The following is a 20,258-nucleotide window of genomic DNA, read 5'->3' on the forward strand; positions in this document are numbered from 1 at the left end:
ATGAGTTGGACATGAGTGGGGGCCTGCTGGCAGGTGCCCCACAGTGATGGGGGTGGGGGTGCAGGGGAACATGAGTTGGACATGAGTGGGGGCCTGCTGGCATGTGCCCCACGGTGCTGGGGGTGCAGGGGGACATGAGTTGGACATAAGAGGGGGCCTGCTGGCAGGTGCCCCACGGTGCTGGGGGGTGGGGGTGCAGGGGAACATGAGTTGGACATGAGTGGGGGCCTGCTGGCAGGTGCCCCACGGTGCTGGGGGTGCAGGGGAACATGAGTTGGACATGAGTGGGGGCCTGCTGGCAGGTGCCCCACGGTTCTGGGGGGTGGGGGTGCAGGGGAACATGAGTTGGACATGAGTGGGGGCCTGCTGGCAGGTGCCCCACAGTGCTGGGGGGTGTGGGTGCAGGGGAACATGAGTTGGACATGAGATGGGGGCCTGCTGGCAGGTGCCCCACAGTGCTGGGGGGTGGTGGTGGTGGGAGACATGAGTGGGGGCCTGGTGGAGGCTGCCCCTGCACTACTGGGGGGTGGGGGTGCAGGGGGACATGAGTGGGGGCCTGGTGGAATCTGCCCCTGGTGGCTGGGGGGTGGGGGTGGTGGTAGACATGGGTGGGGGCCTGGTGGAGGCTGCCCCTGCACTGCTGGGGGGTGGGGGTGGTGGTAGACATGAGTGGGGGCCTGGTGGAGGCTGCCCCTGCACTGCTGGGGGGTGGGGGTGGTGGGAGACATGAGTGGGGGCCTGGTGGAGGCTGCCCCTGCACTACTGGGGGGTGGGGGTGCAGTGGGACATGAGTGGGGGCCTGGTGGAATCTGCCCCTGGTGGCTGGGGGGTGGGGGTGGTGGTAGACATGGGTGGGGGCCTGGTGGAGGCTGCCCCTGCACTGCTGGGGGGTGGGGGTGGTGGTAGACATGAGTGGGGGCCTGGTGGAGGCTGCCCCTGCACTGCTGGGGGGTGGGGGTGGTGGTAGACATGAGTGGGGGCCTGGTGGAATCTGCCCCTGGTGGCTGGGAGGTGGGGTGGTGGGAGACATGAGTGTGGGCCTGGTGGAATCTGCCCCTGGTGGCTGGGGGGTGGGGTGGTGGTAGACATGACGGGGGGCCTGGTGGAGGCTGCCCCTGCACTGCTGGGGGGTGGGGGTGGTGGGAGACATGAGTGGGGGCCTGGTGGAGGCTGCCCCTACACTGCTGGGGGGTGGAGGTAATAGGGGACATGAGTGGGGGCCTGGTGGAGGCTGCCCCTGCACTGCTGGGGGGTGGGGGTGGTGGAAGACATGAGTGGGGGCCTGGTGGAATCTGCCCCTGGTGGCTGGGGGGTGGGGGTGGTGGGAGACATGAGTGGGGGCCTGGTGGAATCTGCCCCTGGTGGCTGGGGGGTGGGGGTAGTCATGAGTGGGGGCCTGGTGGAGGCTGCCCCTGGTTGCTGGGGGGTGGGGGTGCAGGGGGACATGAGTGGGGGCCTGGTGGAGGCTGCCCCTGGTGGCTGGGGGGTGGGGGTGCAGGGGGACATGAGTGGGGGCCTGGTGGAGGCTGCCCCTGCACTGCTGGGGGGTGGGGGTGGTGGGAGACATGAGTGGGGGCCTGGTGGAATCTGCCCCTGGTGGCTGGGGTGTGGGGGTAGTAGTAGACATGAGTGGGGGCCTGGTGGAGGCTGCCCCTGCACTGCTGGGGGGTGGGGGTAATAGGGGACATGAGTGGGGGCCTGGTGGAGGCTGCCCCTGGTGGGTGGGGGGTGGGGGTGGTGGGAGACATGAGTGGGGGCCTGGTGGAGGCTGCCTCTGCACTGCTGGGGGGTGGGGGTGCAGGGGGACATGAGTGGGGGCCTGGTGGAGGCTGCCCCTGGTGGCCGGGGGGTGGGGGTGGTGGTAGACATGAGTGGGGGCCTGGTGGAGGGTGCCCCTGCACTGCTGGGGGGTGGGGGTGCAGGGGGGCATGAGCGGGGGCCTGGTGGAGGCTGCCCCTGGTGGCTGGGGGGTGGGGGTGGTGGTAGACATGAGTGGGGGCCTGGTGGAATCTGCCCCTGGTGGCTGGGGGGTGGGGGTGGTGGTAGACATGAATGGGGGCCTGGTGGAGGCTGCCCCTGCACTGCTGGGGGGGTGGGGGTGGTGGGAGACATGAGTGGGGGCCTGGTGGAATCTGCCCCTGGTGGCTGGGGGGTGGGGTGGTGGGAGATATGAGTGGGGGCCTGGTGGAATCTGCCCCTGGTGGCTGGGGGTGGTGGTAGACATGAGTGTGGGCCTGGTGGAGGCTGCCCCACAGTGATGGGGGGTGGGGGTGCAGGGGAACATGAGTTGGACATGAGTGGGGGCTGCCCCTGGTGGCTGGGGGGTGGGGGTGCAGGGGGGCATGAGTGGGGGCCTGGTGGAGGCTGCCCCTGCACTGCTGGGGGGTGGGGGTGGTGGTAGACATGAGTGGGGGCCTGGTGGAATCTGCCCCTGGTGGCTGGGGGGTGGTGGTAGACATGAGTGGGGGCCTGGTGGAGGCTGCCCCTGCACTGCTGGGGGGTGGGGGTGGTGGGAGACATGAGTGGGGGCCTGGTGGAATCTGCCCCTGGTGGCTGGGGTGTGGGGGTGGTGGGAGACATGAGTGGGGGCCTGGTGGAGGCTGCCCCTGCACTGCTGGGGGGTGGGGGTGGTGGGAGAAATGAGTGGGGGCCTGGTGGAATCTGCCCCTGGTGGCTGGGGGGTGGGGGTGGTGGTAGACATGAGTGGGGGCCTGGTGGAGGCTGCCCCTGGTGGCTGGGGGGTGGGGGTGCAGGGGGACATGAGTGGGGGCCTGGTGGAGGCTGCCCCTGGTGGCTGGGGGTGCAGGGGGACATGAGTGGGGGCCTGGTGGAATCTGCCCCTGGTGGCTGGGGGGTGGGGGTGGTGGTAGACATGAGTGGGGGCCTGGTGGAGGCTGCCCCTGCACTGCTGGGGGTGGGGGTAATAGGGGACATGAGTGGGGGCCTGGTGGAGGCTCCCCCTGGTGGGTGGGGGGTGGGGGTGGTGGGAGACATAAGTGGGGGCCTGGTGGAGGCTGCCCCTGCACTGCTGGGGGGTGGGGGTGGTGGGAGACATGCATTGTTGATCAGTAGTGCAAGGTGACATGTGGGTTGGCTGGGGGGCATGCCCATGGTGGATGGGCTGCGTGCGGGACATGAGCAGGGGTGCAGGGTAGTCCCCCGTGGTGTGGGCTGCCTGCAGGGGCCGTGGAGGTTGTAGAGCGAACACCTGGGAGGACCCACACGGCCAATTCACGTGTAGTACTCCCCAGAACCCCTGAAATACATGTACCCTGCTGAAATCGCGTGTGGAACTTCCCGCGCACCCCTGAAATACACGTACCCTGCTGAAATTGCGTGTGGAACTTCCTGCGCACCCCTGAAATACACGTACCCTGCTGAAATCGCGTGTGGAACTTCCCGCGCACCCCTGAAATACACATACCCGGCTGAAATCGCGTGTGGAACTTCCCGCGCACCCCTGGAATACACGTACCCTGCTCGCACTGGGCCAATCGCGTGTGGAACTTCCCGCGCACCCCTGAAATACACGTACCCTGCTGAAATCGCGTGTGGAACTTCCCGCGCACCCCTGAAATACACGTACCCGGCTGAAATCGGGTGTGGAACTTCCTGCGCACCCCTGGAATACACGTACCCTGCTTGCACGGGGCTAATCGCGTGTGGAACTTCCCGCGCATCCCTGAAATACACGTACCCTGCTCGCATGGGGCCAATCGCGTGTGGAACTTCCCGCGCACCCCTGAAATACACGTACCCTGATGGAATCGCATGTTGAACTTCCCGCGCACCCCTGAAATACACGTACCCTGCTGAAATCGCGTGTGGAACTTCCCGCGCACCCCTGAAATACACGTACCCTGCTGAAATCGCGTGTGGAACTTCCCGCGCACCCCTGAAATACACGTACCCTGCTGAAATCGCGTGTGGAACTTCCCGCGCACCCCTGAAATACACGTACCCTGCTCGCACGGGGCCAATCGCGTGTGGAACTTCCCGCGCACCCCTGAAATACACGTACCCTGCTCACACGGGGCCAATCGCGTGAGGAACTTCCCGCGCACCCCTGAAATACACGTACCCTGCTGAAATTGCGTGTGGAACTTCCCGCGCACCCCTGAAATACACGTACCCTGCTCGCACGGGGCCAATCGCGTGTGGAACTTCCCGCGCACCCCTGAAATACATGTAGCCTGCTGAAATCGCTTGTGGAACTTCCCGCGCACCCCTGAAATACACGTACCCTGCTCGCACGGGGCCAATCGCGTGTGGAACTTCCCGCGCACCCCTGAAATACACGTACCCTGCTCACACGGGGCCAATCGCGTGTGGAACTTCCCGCGCACCCCTGAAATACACGTACCCTGCTGAAATTGCGTGTGGAACTTCCCGTGCACCCCTGAAATACACGTACCCTGCTCGCACGGGGCCAATCGCGTGTGGAACTTCCCGCGCACCCCTGTAATACACGTTCCCCGCTTGGCGTTTGCTGTTTGCCAGCCCTGTGAACTGGTCCAGGGTTAGCGCAGCCCTTTGCGATTATTTGGGGATTTTGAAGGCTTTTCCTTGCGCGAGGGCGTTCTTGGGGGCGTAACTGGCGCTGCTGCAGGGTCGCTGCGCCACGCTGCGCCACGGCTGGTTTTGGATGCGAGAATCCATGAATACGCTGTGCGCGGAAATCGATTTTAGCGCACGCGGCTGGCGCAGACATTCGCACAGGCATGCTGTGCGCCAGTCGCGTGCGCCACTTTTGTGCGAATTTCTATGAATTACCCTGTTAATCTGTTTCTTTTCTATTTGATTTAGAATATTAACATATTTGTACCGGAAGTCACGTGAGACGATGGAGTCCTGGAGTCCCCTAGATGAAGATCGAATGATGCCTGCCTCCGGGTGGAGGTGAAGACAAAATAATCAGAATGCCAAAGAAAAGAGGACTTCTATAGAAAAGTATCCAAGAGTACCAAGATGGAAGAACACCCGAATGAGCCAAATGATGTGACATCGCTGGTAGGGACATATCAGAGGCAGACAAGTGTCCTGGCATATGGAGTTCCACGTATTTATTATTTTAATTAATTATTTTAATCTGTTATGTTAATTCTTTGTTTTAGTTATTTGTTTTATCTTATTGTTTTTGATTGACTTCAAGTATAAAATTGAAGCACTGAACTATGGACACTTCCATTGGGAAGGAACATATGGACCCAAAGATGAATTTTGATATTATGTTGATTGGACAGTGGTTTTTCAACTTTTTTGGCAGGCTGTAACAGAGCTTTGCTAATGAATCTCGGGGAAGAAGAGAGGAGAAGACATTTTACACAGCTGGGAGAAAGACCTGGCTGGTGGCTGGGGATTTTCCTGATTGAAAAAGCAGATCCCAGTGCACTGCTGCAGAGACTTGGAATTCCAGTCAATAAGCCCAGGTTTGAGTGACGGTAGATACTCGTCCTTGCTGGGGTGATTTAAGAAGAATTCATTGAACCACTTCCAGAAGGCGACCAGCCGACGAATTTCACATGCTGGACAGGCCTGGTAATTATATTACAGAGTGTGGGGGCAGTGTGTATGTGTGCGAAACTATTCAGTCAGCGTGGAAGGGGGAACTCCAGTGTTTTATCAACATGTTTAATGTTGCGAATTGAATATGTTCTCGCCGTTCTCTTCTCATTTTGTTACAGATAAGGTTGTTACTGTGCAATTTCCATTTATTTCTGTAAAATGAGTAAGATCATGTTGAAATGCAATTTTTATAATACACAAAAAATATCTGAAAGCAGACGGATAGTGTGTTTTATTTTTCTCTTTTATTGGTGCATCTACCATTACAGTACTGATAATATGTGGAGAGGTTTAGACAGTGCAATTGTCATTCTTAAGCTAGCTAAAAATAAGATTTAGCGGTAGCTGTGTGCATGATTCCATTCAGTATATAAGTGTATGTTTTCTGAACGGAACATAATAATAATATAATGAAATAGACTGCTGCTGGAGGTACATGAGTCAGCAGAAAGAGAGGCCCTGGACATAGTTCACCGATGTAGATAAGTTGGTGATAAATACCGCATGTTAGCTCGCTTCCATAGATAAGTCAGTGAGGACAGCCCATGGTGGCACTCCAATTGAAAATGTGGTGTTCCTGAAATGTAAGCCTGAGGCCTCTCTAGTGATCACACAAACAAACTAAGCAAAAGTAAGGGGTTCTGGATATTGGGGCCACATATAAAACAAAGGAATTATGCTCACCAGAAATACCACCAATAACGCATACCAACATAATGTATACCACTAAATGTATCTGCGTGCTGAAATAATGTATGTATACTGTAGTACTATATACCAAATCTAATCTGAATGCAAAGAGTGATTATTACTGAATTATTTTCATTTTGGCAGTAAGAAAATACTGCTAGGCCCCAAATCTATACAAAATACCCTACAGCCCACTCCCCAGGTGCTTTTTTCTCTAATTTTCTTCCCACGAACTTGCAGTTAAGTGGAGGAGCCCGGTTCTGGGGAGTAATTTTCCTGCAGGGCCTTCTCTTGCGATGTTCCTGGGCCCCTCACACCCCTCTTTCTCCTCACTTTCTTCTTTGACTCTTGGGTGGTCAATTCCCACGCCTTTATTTTCGACTGTTCTTCCGTTGGTCCATGGGCCTCACTTTTGGTTGAGCCGACCTCTATTCCCAGGATGTTTGCTCCTTTCTCTGTCGATGTGATTCTCCTTTACCTGCTTTCAAGCTCGAATAGGAGGCCTGATGGGAAGGTCCATCTATATTCGATTCCTCTTTTCATTAGCTCCTGCACAATTGGTTGTATCAACCTTCTCTTAGTGAGCGTGACCTGGGAGAGGTCTTGAAAGAGTTGGATAGCAGAGCCGTTAAAGTTGAGATGATTTGCTCTTCTTGCAGCGGCCAGGACATTTTCTTTTCAGGCGTATTCATGCATGGCTACCAGGACGACGGTGGTTCTTGTGCCCGGTTCTTTTCTTTTTGGCCCCACTCTATGGATCCGGTCAACCATGATTTCAGCCGGGTCCGCTGCTTCCACCAGATCTGTGAAGATTTGTCTTATTGTTTGAGGTAGTTCTGCATCTCCCAATGCTTCAGGTATTGCTTCGATTCTTACATTCGCTCCCCTCATTCTGTTTTCGAGGTCCTCGTTTGGATCTCGAAGTTGTGAGTAGCCCTAGCTAAGTGTTTCATCAGGTCCTCCACTTTGTGTGAGTCATCGGCCATATCTTGTAGGGCTTTCTTGTTTATGTATAGATCTCCCTTCACTTCCTTTAATGCCCCGCCAGGTCTTCTCTCATTTTATCCAGTTGGGAATGCATGGTGTTCGCCATCCTATCTCCAAAGTTCTGGAAGCATTTTTTGAGGAACTTTTGTGTGACCATTCACTCCTCTGGCATCTCCTCTTGAAGGGCCTCTTCTTCGTCCCTGTCCGCCTCTTGTGTGGCCTCGGGCTCGCCAACCTTTCCTCCCCTTTTTCTGTATCGCCCCTTTGTGTGCCTTTTTAGTCCCTTTCGTGGGGTTTTGGCAGTCTTTCCATCTTTTTTTTTGATATCTTGCCCTGGTCTGTTTTTGTGGAGTGGGGTCGTGGAGTGGTCCCTTGCCGATACTCTGTTTGTGTTTCGATCCTCCTGGTTTTTGGGTGCGGTTGGGGACCGGAGACTATGGGCTCCTGCCGGCAGTGATTGTGGTCCCCTTTCCAGACCCCCTTCCACCATTGGGGCTGCTGGTCAGTTTTTATCAGCCTGGCCACAGCCATGTGGTAGTAGTTTCACAGTTTTTTCTCTTCTTTTCTTCAGGGAGGGCCTCTTATACCTGTCCTGTTTGAGCTTGCTCCTGTGCCCCGGTCCAGATGATTCCCAGTAAGCCTCCTGGTAAGAATTCTCCCAGGTTCCTCTGAGGGCCTCCCCTTCATGGGTCGCTTCTCTTCCCTTATGGGTCTAGGTGCTTTTTGCTGTGACAGGTCGGTAGCTCGCCCGCCTCTCTTATCGTGTGCAGGGCTGTGTTGGGGGTGATAATTTGGGGTGTGGGTCTCTGCGTCCCCCCTATGGAGGACTTAGGGCTCTGTCTGCTCTTTTTATGCTGCCCCCGGGAACTTTTTTGGAGGCGCTTTGGCCAGGGCTGGGAGCAGAGTCTTACCGGCTTCGCAGTTGGGTGCTGTTGTCTTCCTCAGCCGGCTTTTGCCTCCCGGCCCGGCTCCTTCTGGTGTGTCTTGTTCCTTGCAGGGCTACCCCGACCTTGGGTGGTCCTACGGTCCGCCTCACGGATGCCGGGTCCGTCATTAGTTTCTCCGCTGCTGCCTCCTATGTTCAGTAATTAAGGTGCTGACCCCTTCAGCGTTGTTACTGTGGGTGTATGAATATGGGTAGCCTGGGACCGTGCCAGTGGCTCGCTGCTTGCTTAAGCCGTAGGTCTCTCCCCCTTCTGTATTGTTCTGCCGGGGACTGTTCTTACACTAACAATTGTTGCATTCCCGGTCTGCTGCGGGGTCAGCCTGTTCTGGTCCTTGAATCTGCACTGTCTGTGTGCCGGTTATTACCCCAGGAGGGCTTTTTCAGCTTTTTATGGCAGCTTTCAGTGCATCCAAGGACAGAGAGCACCTCTTCACTGTGTTCTCGGTCTGGTGGCCATCTTCATTTTCATTAGTGTGCTTTTAGAGACTGTTTTCATATTTTACTCATTAGAATTTGGAATCTCCTTTTAAATTGCTCCTCGTGCCGCATTAGATAACCCCTACTTGATCTGCTAAAATACCGACAAGATTTGAAGTTCATCTACCTTCTTACTGAAACGTGATATAAAAACTACAACTCCCTAGAGTTTTGTAGTTTTAGCGTGCTATTTCTCCTCCTTCAGGCATGTCAGCACCAGCGTGTCAGGGGCAAGCCGGCCTGTGCCGACCTTACATAGATTGCATCTGCCTCCCTGCTTATTGCATTAGACACTTTGTTACCATTTTATTTGTTGCTCTTAGCATTGTATTATTAGTGTGCTTTTAACATGCTGTTAGAATTGTATTATTAGTGTGCTTTTACAGTGCTATTAGCATTGTATTATTAGTGTGCTTTTCAACTTGCTTTTAGAGGCTGTTTTAAGATTTTAAATATTGGAATTTGAAATTTCCTTTTAAATTGCTCCTCTTGCCGCATTAGATTGCGCCCACTTGATCTGATCAAATACTGACAAGATTTGAGGTTCATCTACCTTCTTACTGAAAGTGCGATATAAAAACCACTACTCATTAGAGTTTTGTAGGTTTAGCGCGCTATTTCTCCTCCTTCAGGCGTGTCAGCGCCGGTGCATCAGGGGCAACCGGTCTGTTCTGGCTAAACATAGATTGCCTCTGCCTAGCCGCTTATTGAATTAGACACTTTGGGCCTCATTACGACTCAGGCGGTAAGGGGTTTACGGTGGCGTAAACAGCGCCGACCCTTACCGCCTGATTCCGAGGTCCCTTAGCGCCATGGAGGTTTTAACACCTGCTTTTAGCAGGTGTTAAAATCCATGGCGCTAAGGGACCTTGATGTTAATTACGCCACCGTAATTTACGGTGGCGTAATTAACGCCTTCCCCACTCCCATTATGCCCTATGGGGCAAAAATGGGAATGGGGAAGGGTAAATGGGGATTGGGGACTTACCGCCCCGCCAACCTCGGAATGGGGCGGTAAGTCCGCCAACCACCATGGCGTAAACATAGTTTACGCCATGGTGGTAAAGGTACGACCCAGGCGGTAACTTACCGCCTGGGTCGTAATGAGGCCCTTTGTTACCATTTTATTTGCTGCTCTTAGCATTGTATTATTAGTGTGCTTTTAACATGCTCTTAGCATTGTATTAGTAGTGTGCTTGTAATGTGCTTTTAGAGACCATTTTTAGATTGTATTAATTGGAATTTGAAATGTCATTTTACATTGCTCCTCTTGACGGGTTAGATTGCATCCACTTGATCTTCTTAAATACTGACAAGATTTGAAGTTCATCTACCTTCTTACTGCAAGTGCGATTTAAAAACTACCTCTCACTGGAGTTTTGTAGTTTTAGCACACTATTTCTCCTCCTTCGGGTGCGTCAGCGCCGGTGTGTCACGGGCAAGCCGGTCTTTGCCGGCTAAATATATAGATTGCCTCTGCCTAACCAGTTATTGCATTAGACACTTTGTTACCTTTTTATTTGTTGCTCTTAGCATTGTTTATTAGTGTGCTTTTAACATGCTTGTAGCATTGTATTGTTAGTGAGCATTTAAAGTGCTTTTAGAGAAGGAACAAGTTAGTTACCTGTAACTGTTGTGCTTCTGTAATGGCCACCGCCCCCCCCTCTTTTTCCACCGGGGGCTTCACAGGGGTATTAACGATGGGCTGGAAAGAGGATTCCCTCCGCGGCGGCAGGGATACTCTGGGCCCAGAGACCGTTTCCACTGGCATAGTCTCGGCAGGCTTCGCCAGGGTTTGCAGTGACCACTTCGACAAAGGCCTTTGCCGGATGGATCAAAGCCCTCAGCACCTTAGGTGCGTCCTGGGCCTTCGCCTTGGGTGGAGGGTCAGCGCTCGCTCCCCCTTCGAGATCGTCCGTGTCCGCTCCAGCGGCTTACCCGGGTTCTCGGACTTCCTCTTCCCCGAACCAGAGCGCTGGCTCGTGGTCGAATGTGCCGGGGAAGTAGCACCCTGCCTGGCAGCCGAAGAGCCCGACCTTTTGGCGCTCCCGGTGCCCGTGGACTCACGGTGCTTGGCCTTCTGTTGGGCCCCCGCCGCCGCGGTGCCCTCACAGGACTTAGAAGCCCGCTCAGACTTTTTCTTCGCCTTCTCACCTGCCGTGCCCTTCTCCAGCCAGGCGGCGAGGCGGGAATGACGATCTTGTTTGGTCCGTTCCGAAAGGTTCTTGCAGAACGCACCGTCCTTCTACACATGCGTCTTGTCCTCATGAAGACTGTAGAGACAACGCGAGTGCTCGTCCTCCTTGAAAACGTTCTGCAATCCGCATCCAGGGCAGCACCTGAACAGCTTGGATCCGGGCGTCGAGCTTCCCTTGTCCTGGGCCATGTCCGTTGAGGAAGGCCACAGATCTTCCGGAATCCTCCAAGAAGTGTAAACTCGATGAAAACTTCTCCCTTGAGGGGCGTAGAAGAATTCCGAAACGGATACCCGTTGTCGGAAGTAGAAACGGTGGAGCTTGAGGCTCGAATAAACCGTAAAAATGAGAAAATCTCCTGAAAAAGCATGAAAACGCAGCAAAAAACTTGAGAGCTAAACACGAGGACTCCCAACACTTGAGCGTGCGGTAAAAATCTGAGGATGGCTGCCAGAGGCGGGGCTTAGGGGAGGGCAGTCATTGGCTGGGGGCAGTATGACCCAGAGATCAGTGATTGGTTGCTACTAAGAAAGACAAATCAGAAACGAAACTGATACTGATTTTTTCTTTACCGAGGATTCCCAGCCTGACGACGGGGAATATTCATGAGCATGTGAATCCATGCAAGACCCCATGCTGGAGAACTGTTTTTACATTTTACTCAATGGAATTTGAAATCTCCTTTTAAATTACTTCTATTGCTGCATTAGATTGCCCCCACTTGATCCGCTCAAATAACAAGATTTAAAGTTCATCTACCTTCTTACTGCAAACACAACATAAGAACTACAACTTTGCAGTTTTAGCACGCTATTTCTCCTCCTTCATGTGGGTCCGTGCCAGCACGTCCGGGGTAAGCCGTTCTGTGACGGCTATATATAGATTGCCTCTGCCTCGCTGCTTATTACATTATACTCTTTGGGCCTCATTACGACCCAGGCGCTAAGTGTTTAACGGCGCCGTAAAAGGCTGTGGCGCCGTTAAACACTTGGCACCTAATTACGAGGTCCCTTTGTGGGACCCGACCTTAACGGCTGGTTTTTCTAGTCGTTAAAGTAGGGACCCGCAAAGGGACTTTGGTGCTAATAACGGTACCGCAATTTGCGGTACCGTTATTAGCGCCTTCCCCATTCCCATTGAGCCCTATGGGGCAAAAACGGGAATGGGGAAGGGCCATGGCGGCATGGGGAATTACCGCCCCACCAACCTCGGAATGGGGTGGTAATTCCCCATTCCGCCATGGCGGACACCGGCATGGACCATGGTGCTAATAGCACCATGATCCTCCGCCTGGGTCATAATGAGGCCCTTTGTTACCATTGTATTTGTTGCTTTTAGCATTGCATTACTAGTGTGCTTTTAAGGTGCTCTTAACATTGTATTATTAGTGTGCTTTTAACGTTCTTTTAGAGACCATTTTTAGATTGTATTAATTGGAATTTGAAATGTCCTTTTAAATTGCTCATCTTGTCGCGTTAGATTGCCCCTACTTGATCTGCTCAAGTACCTATAGTGTCCAAAGTGCGTGAGTACATGCATTGGCGAAACGTGCAATACCCACACGTCTCATTAACATCTTGTGTCCTGAAGACGGATCCAAAGGAGCAGAGAAACGAGATTGGTCCATAGATGTGCCCCCTTTGCAGCTAGAAACACTAAACTGTGTAGACACCAAACAGAGAGAGCAATTGTATATGCATTAGTGCCAATAAGCCTCTCACACGTACTACTAACCTAAAATGAAATATACAACTGCCTTCAAATAGCAGAAGACAGACAATAAGATTAAACTGTGTTTTGGAAATCGGTTGACATACATATACGTTGGATACAGCACTTAATCTGTGTATGCTTTTATGTTTTATTTGAGTGTTTCAACATGTTTTTTTTAATAGAATGTGGTAATACTTTCACTGACCTTGTTATTCTGCTAACGCAACACAAAGCAGTTTTCTATAGCTTGACTATTGAGCGCCCCCGTCCAGTGTGTGTAAAAGTGGGGTAGCTTTCTGTGGAACTTGTTTGTTGGTTGAATTCCCTGTCCTCATCCACAAGCCCCCCTATATCAAAAAAAGAGGACCTCCATGCTCTAATATATTGTATCTGCTCAAGAACCGACAAGATTCGAAGGTCATCTACCGCCTTACTGTAAATGCGATATCAAAATTACAACTCCCTAGAGTTTTGTAATTTTAGCATGCTATTTCTCCTCCTTCGGGCACGTCAGCGTCAGGGACAAGCCGGTCTGTGCCGGTTATAAATAGATTGCCTCTGCCTTGACGCTTATTGTATTAGACACTTATTATTAGTGTGCCTTTAACATGCTTTTAGAGACTGTTTTTCGATTTTACTCATTGGAATTCGAAATCTCCTTTTAAATTAATCCTCTTGCCGTGTAAGATTGCCCCCACTTGATCTTCTGAAATACCTGACAAGATTTGAAGTTCATCTACCTTCTTACTGCAAACGCAATATCAAAACTACAACTCCCTAGGGTTTCGTAGTTTTATCATGCTATTTCTTCTCCTTCAGGCATGTCAGTGCTGGCGCTTTAGGGGCAAGCCGGTCTGTTCCGGTCTGTGTCACCTGCTCAACCGTTGCTTTGTTCTTTTACCAGGTAAGGGTTGTTTTTCTTGTCTCCTAGTGCCTCAATGCATTATGGAAGTGTGCTGCCAAAATGCATCCATAAGAAGCAATTCAAATTGCTAAATCTAACTTGGCATTAAATACTACTACTAATTATAATTTGCTGCCTCCATCTGCTGCACGTCGTCGTGCAGAGATTGTGGCACGCTTTATGGCTGCTGAAACACCTCTTTCAGCAGACTCTGATTTCGTGACGGACGGTGTGGTAAGTGTACCGCAGGGAGCCAGGCCGATGGATAGAGTGATTCACCTGCTTGGAGCACAGAGGGACAGTAACATATCGGAAAGCTCTGATCATTGTATCCCGACACACCCTAACACCGAACAGATGAGAGGCAGAGAAGGAGAATTAAGCCTGAGTTGGAAGGATGTGCGGAGCCCCTTGTGTCAGCCCAGGAAGGGGTTTCAAGCATTAGTACGAATGCACACGGTTCATTGTACAAGGATGGAGACACAGATCCCCAAAATAGCGAAATTAAGATGTATTTAGAAGGTGGCCAGGAGAAGGGAAGCACAACAGCATTTACTGTCTTGCTGCTGAACACCAGATCCCTGGTTAAACTTTCCAGAGATGTGCCAAATTACATCTCAGAACAGGACCTGGATGTTTGTGCACTGACTGAAACATGGTTGCATAAGGCAGCCGGACCCTCTATGGCACTGGCTATTCCCACAGGTTATAACTTGTCACGCAGGGCTAGACAGAATAGGAAAGGGGGAGGAGTTGCAGTTATATATAGAATGGACCTGGAAGTATGGGATGTGGACATACTAGGTTCAGAGGGTTGTGAAACACTACACATAAAAATCTGTACAGACGCTAATACAACAGTCAACGTGATTTTGATATATCGACCTCCCACATCAATGCCAGACTTTGCTACTCAATTGGGTAACATGCTGCTACCCCTATTAAAATTGACAGCTAACGTTTTTCTGGGAGATTTCAACTTATGGCTGGGTGAAGACATTGATTACTCAGCCAAAAGATTGGAGGATTTGCTACAAATGTGGGCCTAAGTCAAGAAATGAATAAGACAACACATATAAAGGGTAATACCTAGGACTGTGTGGTTACATATAATATTGTTTCTAATGAGCCCATCATCTCCCCATGACCCTGGTCGGCTTTGTACACTTTGATATGTTATTCTCAAAGAGGATAGAGAATATTGCAGTGGAAAAAACCTGAATTACTTATAGCAATGTACGTAAACTTTCACCGCAGGCAATGGAAGTATGGATTGCCCACCTAACCAGAGATATTGTCAACCTAGAGACTGCAGATGAGATAGCAAAGGCATAGCAATGGACAATCCATAAAGCAACAAATTCTATTGCCCTGCATGGTTCTCACCTGAGCTACAAAAGCTGAAAGTATTTACAAGTGTTTTTATACCTGGAAATATACAGGAACTAACAAAAATAAAGAAGCATACAACATGGCAGCGAAGGGATGTAAATTGGCCATTATCGAAGCAAAAACATTGATATAAGACACCAGGATAGCCAACGCAGACCATGACTCACAAGAACTATTCAAGATCTTTAAAGATTTGGAAAACCCTGCCCCTAATAAATAGGAAACTCTAAAAATAAGATGATGCCTTTTGCGTCTATCCAAGAGGTAATGCTGAACAAGCTTGACAAGATCAAACAAAACAAACCAAATAAAAGACATGTTCTTGATCCATGAGACGAGGTAGAAAGTAGCGCACATGAGGCAAACGAGAACCTGCATGGTGTTAAAGGTAGACAATTCAGCTTTAGATTGGTCACTGAAGCAGAGTTGACAGATAAAATTAGAAAACTCAAATGTGCCAATTGCAAGGGAGATATCTGTCCTGCAATCACAGTTAAAGCTTGCATACGGTCCATGATAGGGATTCTTAAAAAGTTTGTTAATGGATCCTTTAACACATGCCAGATGAATTAAAAAACACTTGGATTACCCTTAAAGAACAGGGCTGAACCCTCTGGTGCTATCCATTATCGTCCATTTACTAACACTCAATTTTTGCTTAAAATACTTGATTGAGTGGCCTATGAGCAAATCCTAGAGCTCCTGGCGAATCATAACATTCTGAACAAATGGCAATCAGGTTTCAAACCAGGTTATGGTACAGAAACAGGTTTGCTGGATCTGAAATCCAGCATGCTCCAAGTAACACAGTATTTCTCATGCTGCTGGAATTGTCTGCCGCTTTCGACTTGGTAGACCTCTCGTTATTGATCTAGAGATTGAAGGAAGTGGCAGCATTCTCGAATAGTGCGGCAGCATGAGTCAAGTCTTTTCTGGAAAACAGATTTATTAGGGTCTGTAGCAACACTGCAGTAGCAGCTTGAGCTCATTTGCCATACAGAGTCCCATACAGTGCTTGCCTCTCGCCGTCTGTGTATAATATTTTCACTGTCCCACTTTTTCAGACGCTTGAAGATAGGGGAATACGCTTTACCAATTATGCAGATGACACGCAATGTGTTATCCCCCTATCTGGAATCTACAAGGAGGATGCAAGCACCATTGATAATGTATGGTATGATCCAAACTTTGATGGTTAAAAGCGGCCTAGCCTTAAACAGAATTGATGGTGGTGGGTACAGAAAATAGAGTGCAAAAGCTTGGCCTGGAGCATTTGCACTTTCAGTTGTCACGATGCAGGATCGCCACGAAACAGAAAGTTAAAACCATAGGAAATTATCTGGATCAAAACCTAAATATGCGCGCCCAGGTTAATAGCCTTCTCTCTGCATCAGTATGCTATGCTAAACTACTAACACAGATACAACCTTATCTCACGAAAAGTTGTGATACAGTAGCCAGTGCTATTATCAGCTCAAAGGTCCACTATTGCAGTAGTCTTTCGGTCAGCATATGCAAAGGGGACTAGCGCAGTCAGAGTAATAGCAGGTCTGTAAAGAAGAGATCATATATCTAAAGCAAGAAAAAAACTACACTGGCTCCACATTGATGCCAGAATAGAGTATCCTCCAGTGCCCGATAGGGATCAGCCCCCAGTACCTAGCTGAAACATTAAGAAGAAAACCTGTGCTGAGAGCACTCAGATCCAATGACACCAACCTGTTGGTGGTGCCTAGATCTAAGCAGACCCAGGTCAGCGAAGGTGCCTTCTTTGCGGCAGTGCCTATAACATGGAATGCTATTCGGTCGGATCGCAGAGAAATGAAATTGCTGGAACTCTTTAAAAAGAAGCTTAAAAACTTTCTGTTGAAGTAAATACATGTGATTAAGGTTGGTTGGCGCCTCTGGCTTACTCTGATCTGTTTTTCTGTTAGTTAGTGTTGTGTTTGACCATCTACTTTACAGTTTAGCGCCTGTATTCCTCCGGGTCCTTGGTGCGTGGCATAAGTATAATAACATTACCGGCACACTCTGTGGAAGCCATCCTCTTCATTACAGTCCTTCTCTAATTTTGTGGCATGCCTTGTTTGCGCAGGACATGTGGGCCTTTGCCTGCTGGCACAGAGCCTCTTGACATCGACCTCAGCATACCCTCGGGAATTGTCCCTGTGATAGGAGCTTGAGGAATCTCGGGCAAAGGCGTGGGAGATACTACTGTTCCATCAGTGACTGCGCCACTGATAAATTGTGCTTCCTTTGGACTGATGTCCGCTACCAGGCCTAAATGATTTGCTCGGCCTGCAGGCTGGAAAGAGCCAGGATGGCCTCTGGGCCACCCGTGAACAGTCCCGGAGAATCCAAAAGACCACTCTCAAATTAGTCACTATCCGGGAAGAAATCACTTGGCAGCGTGCCCGAGAAGAAAATAACACTTACCTGAATAACACTTAGTGCAGGGTGCTCTTTCGATTTGTGAATCGATTAAGTCCCTGAAATGTCCTGGTGGAGATCCACCAAAATGTCCTTCCAACGGTTCACCACTGACAGACTGCTGGAGATCTTAGGGCGCCATAGGATATTTAATGAACCCGCTCGTGACGGGCCTTAGACACCTGAGGCAATGGGTCTTTGTAAAGGGGGAAACTCCTGATGCAGAGGCACAGGAGCTAAAACCATTTATCACTGACACACAATGACTATGGCGGTATTAACGTTTAATAAAAAAATAATATGCGATGCTGACTTGTTTTGTCGTAACAGGTGAAGGGCATCCAGTCGCATCGAGTGGTAAAAGGGTCTGATGGGTGACACTGTTGGGCAGAGTCAGGATGGGTTGGCACACCCAAAACACTCTTGCATGCCTCAAATATAAAATGGAAATTAGCTTTGCAGTGTAAAAGAGGCTCTGGTCCAGTCCCTGCGTGGCGGACTCCCATCAGTATAGCGGAAATGTAACGGCACATAAGAGTAACGCACAGAAAAAATTAGCGCTAGCACGGTGCATGTCCGATCCCGAACATGCAGATAGGAAAGCTCTTGTGGGGCGCTGGGCCCAGCTAAATGTGGTTTGGCTTGTGGCTATGTCCTTGCATGCCTGCAAATGAACAGGGAAGCGTATGTTTTTGAGGTGCAAAAGGCTATCTTTGCATCACCAATACGATATTGTTTGTATTCCATTTATTTTCTTTTTGTGCAGGTGTTTGCCTCAAGCCTTGCAATGGTCTGATGCCTTGAGGTGAGCATGCCCCCCGAGCCAGTAAACCTTGTGGTGAAGTAGGGGGTCGTCCAGGAGGAAGCTGATTTTTATGTGATACAGGTTATCTTAAAGAGTATCCTGGCTACAGGTAATCAGTACAGTTCTCTTAGGAGAGGAACGAGGAAGTCAAATTTCGTTGATCTTGGGATCAGGCATACAGCAGCATTTTGAAAGGCCCTTAAGGGGGCTAGGTGTATAACCAAGCTGCCAGTGAGGTTGGTGTTTCCTCTGTCATGGTATGTTATTACTAGGGCTTAGATCTTGGTTGTGAAGTTCTCTGTTGTGAGGAAGGGGTGTATCTTCCAGAAGAGTACTAGTTGATACCAGACATTCTGTTCTTTTTTTGGGGTAATGTGTTGCCAGAAGAAATGGCCCTTCACGATAGTGACCCTGAGTGATTTGGCAGGTGGGGTCAGCTGAAGAGTGGATCCATCAAGGTGCATGTCATTTAACCACCTTTGAATGGTCCCCTGTTCAGCTAGCTGGACTAGTAGGATGAATATGTCTGTGTAGGATAGAGCTTCTAGTAGGGGCTTGTCATCCTTGCTTAGATGGAAATAAGGCACTCAGTGATGTTCCAAGATGTCTTACTCACAGCTCACTTCAAGGGTTAACTTTGTCTAATTTGCATATTGGTGACATGAGCGGTTTGGGTTAGGGATAAGTAACCCTAGTATCTCCATATAGAGATTGAAGATCATTGGGTAGAAGATTGAGGCTATTGGGACAGTGCAAGTGGCCAGACTGTATCTGTTTGGGAGGTAGGAAGTTAAACTGTGAACCGCTTTCTGTTAGTGAGAAGGCTTATTAATATTGTGTGGTCAACCATGTCGAACGTGGCAGAGAGGTTGAGGATCACCAAGAGGCATCTCCTTTGCCCATGATCTGAAGACCAACGTCTATAACTTGGATAGTAGTGGCTCCATCTGGTTCTGAATACCAATTAGTAATTATGTATTAGGCCTTGCTTATTGTTCTGGTCACAATGTTGGGTGGCTACAGCTTTATCAATGATGTTGTCAATGAATGGAAGGCTAGTGAATCAGCTGGTATTTGGTGAGGTCATACAGGTCTAGAGCGGGTTTTTTGAGGAGTGGTTGGATTAGACATTGCTGCTTGGGAATGAAGAATGAGTGGCTCTCACCAGCAGCAGTTTTTCTGAACCTGGGAAGAAGGATGAGAAAGAGAAATTCTGTAGCAAACTCTCTACTTCATAGTGAAGCAGAAAACTCTGCAGCAGGTTGCAGCATAATGCTCTTCCATCAGGGGACAGTTTCTTCATCCATGAGTTCGCACCCTTCTGATACTGCTCACACTTGCAGTTAGTTGGTAAGGTTACTCTCCCTCTTTTAATTGGGACATGTTTGGTGTTTTGCTCTTCAGACATGGCTACCTTTCCCATGGCTAATCACGTATATGAGGAGGGAGTGGAAGCTTATAAATACCTTGGTGGCCATTTTTGCATAGTTAATCTTTTTAAAACATCCTAAAACGTTGTTTAGGATGGAAACTGTTCGTTCAAGAGATTGTGGTGTGCCATAAGGCTGCTAAAGTAGACACTGAGAGGTATTGATATGATATGATATTTTATTTGTATCGCGCTCGTACACAAGTGTTTCAGAGCGCGAATAGGCAAGGGAAGGGAACAGGGGAGAACACAACACAACAACAACAACGATCTTACTAGGCCCAGTGATACTGAGAACACGAAAGTGAATGGGAAAGGGAAAAGGGAAAAAGTGGAAGGGGGAGAGTCGAAAGTGCGGAGCAGAGGAGAGCAGATAAATAATAATAAATAAAAATAAATAAATAGAAAATGGAGGCAATAAACAGTGGTAGTGCAGCCAGAAAGTGGCAAGTGCTGTGTTTAAGGCAGCAGACTGGGTAAGTCTGATTAGTGCAGAAAAAGAAGAAAAATGGGGGGGGGCTGTATGGGTGCAGATACAGTCCCCAGTGCAAGGAGTGGTCCGGAGGCATTGCAGGAGGTTGGCAGGGTGAGCAGGTACCTGGGCCCAGGGGACAGAGGGTGGCCAGGTGCACAGTGCCAAGAGCGAGCAGATCAGCAGGGGAGAAGGGGAGCAAAGGCAGAAGCAAAGAGGAAGGTCTTGAGGTTCTTCCGGAACCGGAATGGTT

The 20,258-nt window shown here is 50.2% G+C and overlaps 1 protein-coding gene across 1 annotated transcript in view; it reads right to left on the minus strand.

Annotated features, from left to right (window-relative positions):
• Window positions 1-20,258, minus strand: part of HOOK1 (hook microtubule tethering protein 1) — a 1,744,708-nt gene that overhangs the window by 507,640 nt on the left and 1,216,810 nt on the right. The gene's annotated exons all lie outside the window — the stretch shown is intronic.

Source organism: Ambystoma mexicanum, chromosome 1q (genome assembly GCF_040938575.1).
Source record: "Ambystoma mexicanum isolate Mex_15411 chromosome 1q, UKY_AmexF1_1, whole genome shotgun sequence".
Taxonomy (NCBI): domain Eukaryota; kingdom Metazoa; phylum Chordata; class Amphibia; order Caudata; family Ambystomatidae; genus Ambystoma; species Ambystoma mexicanum.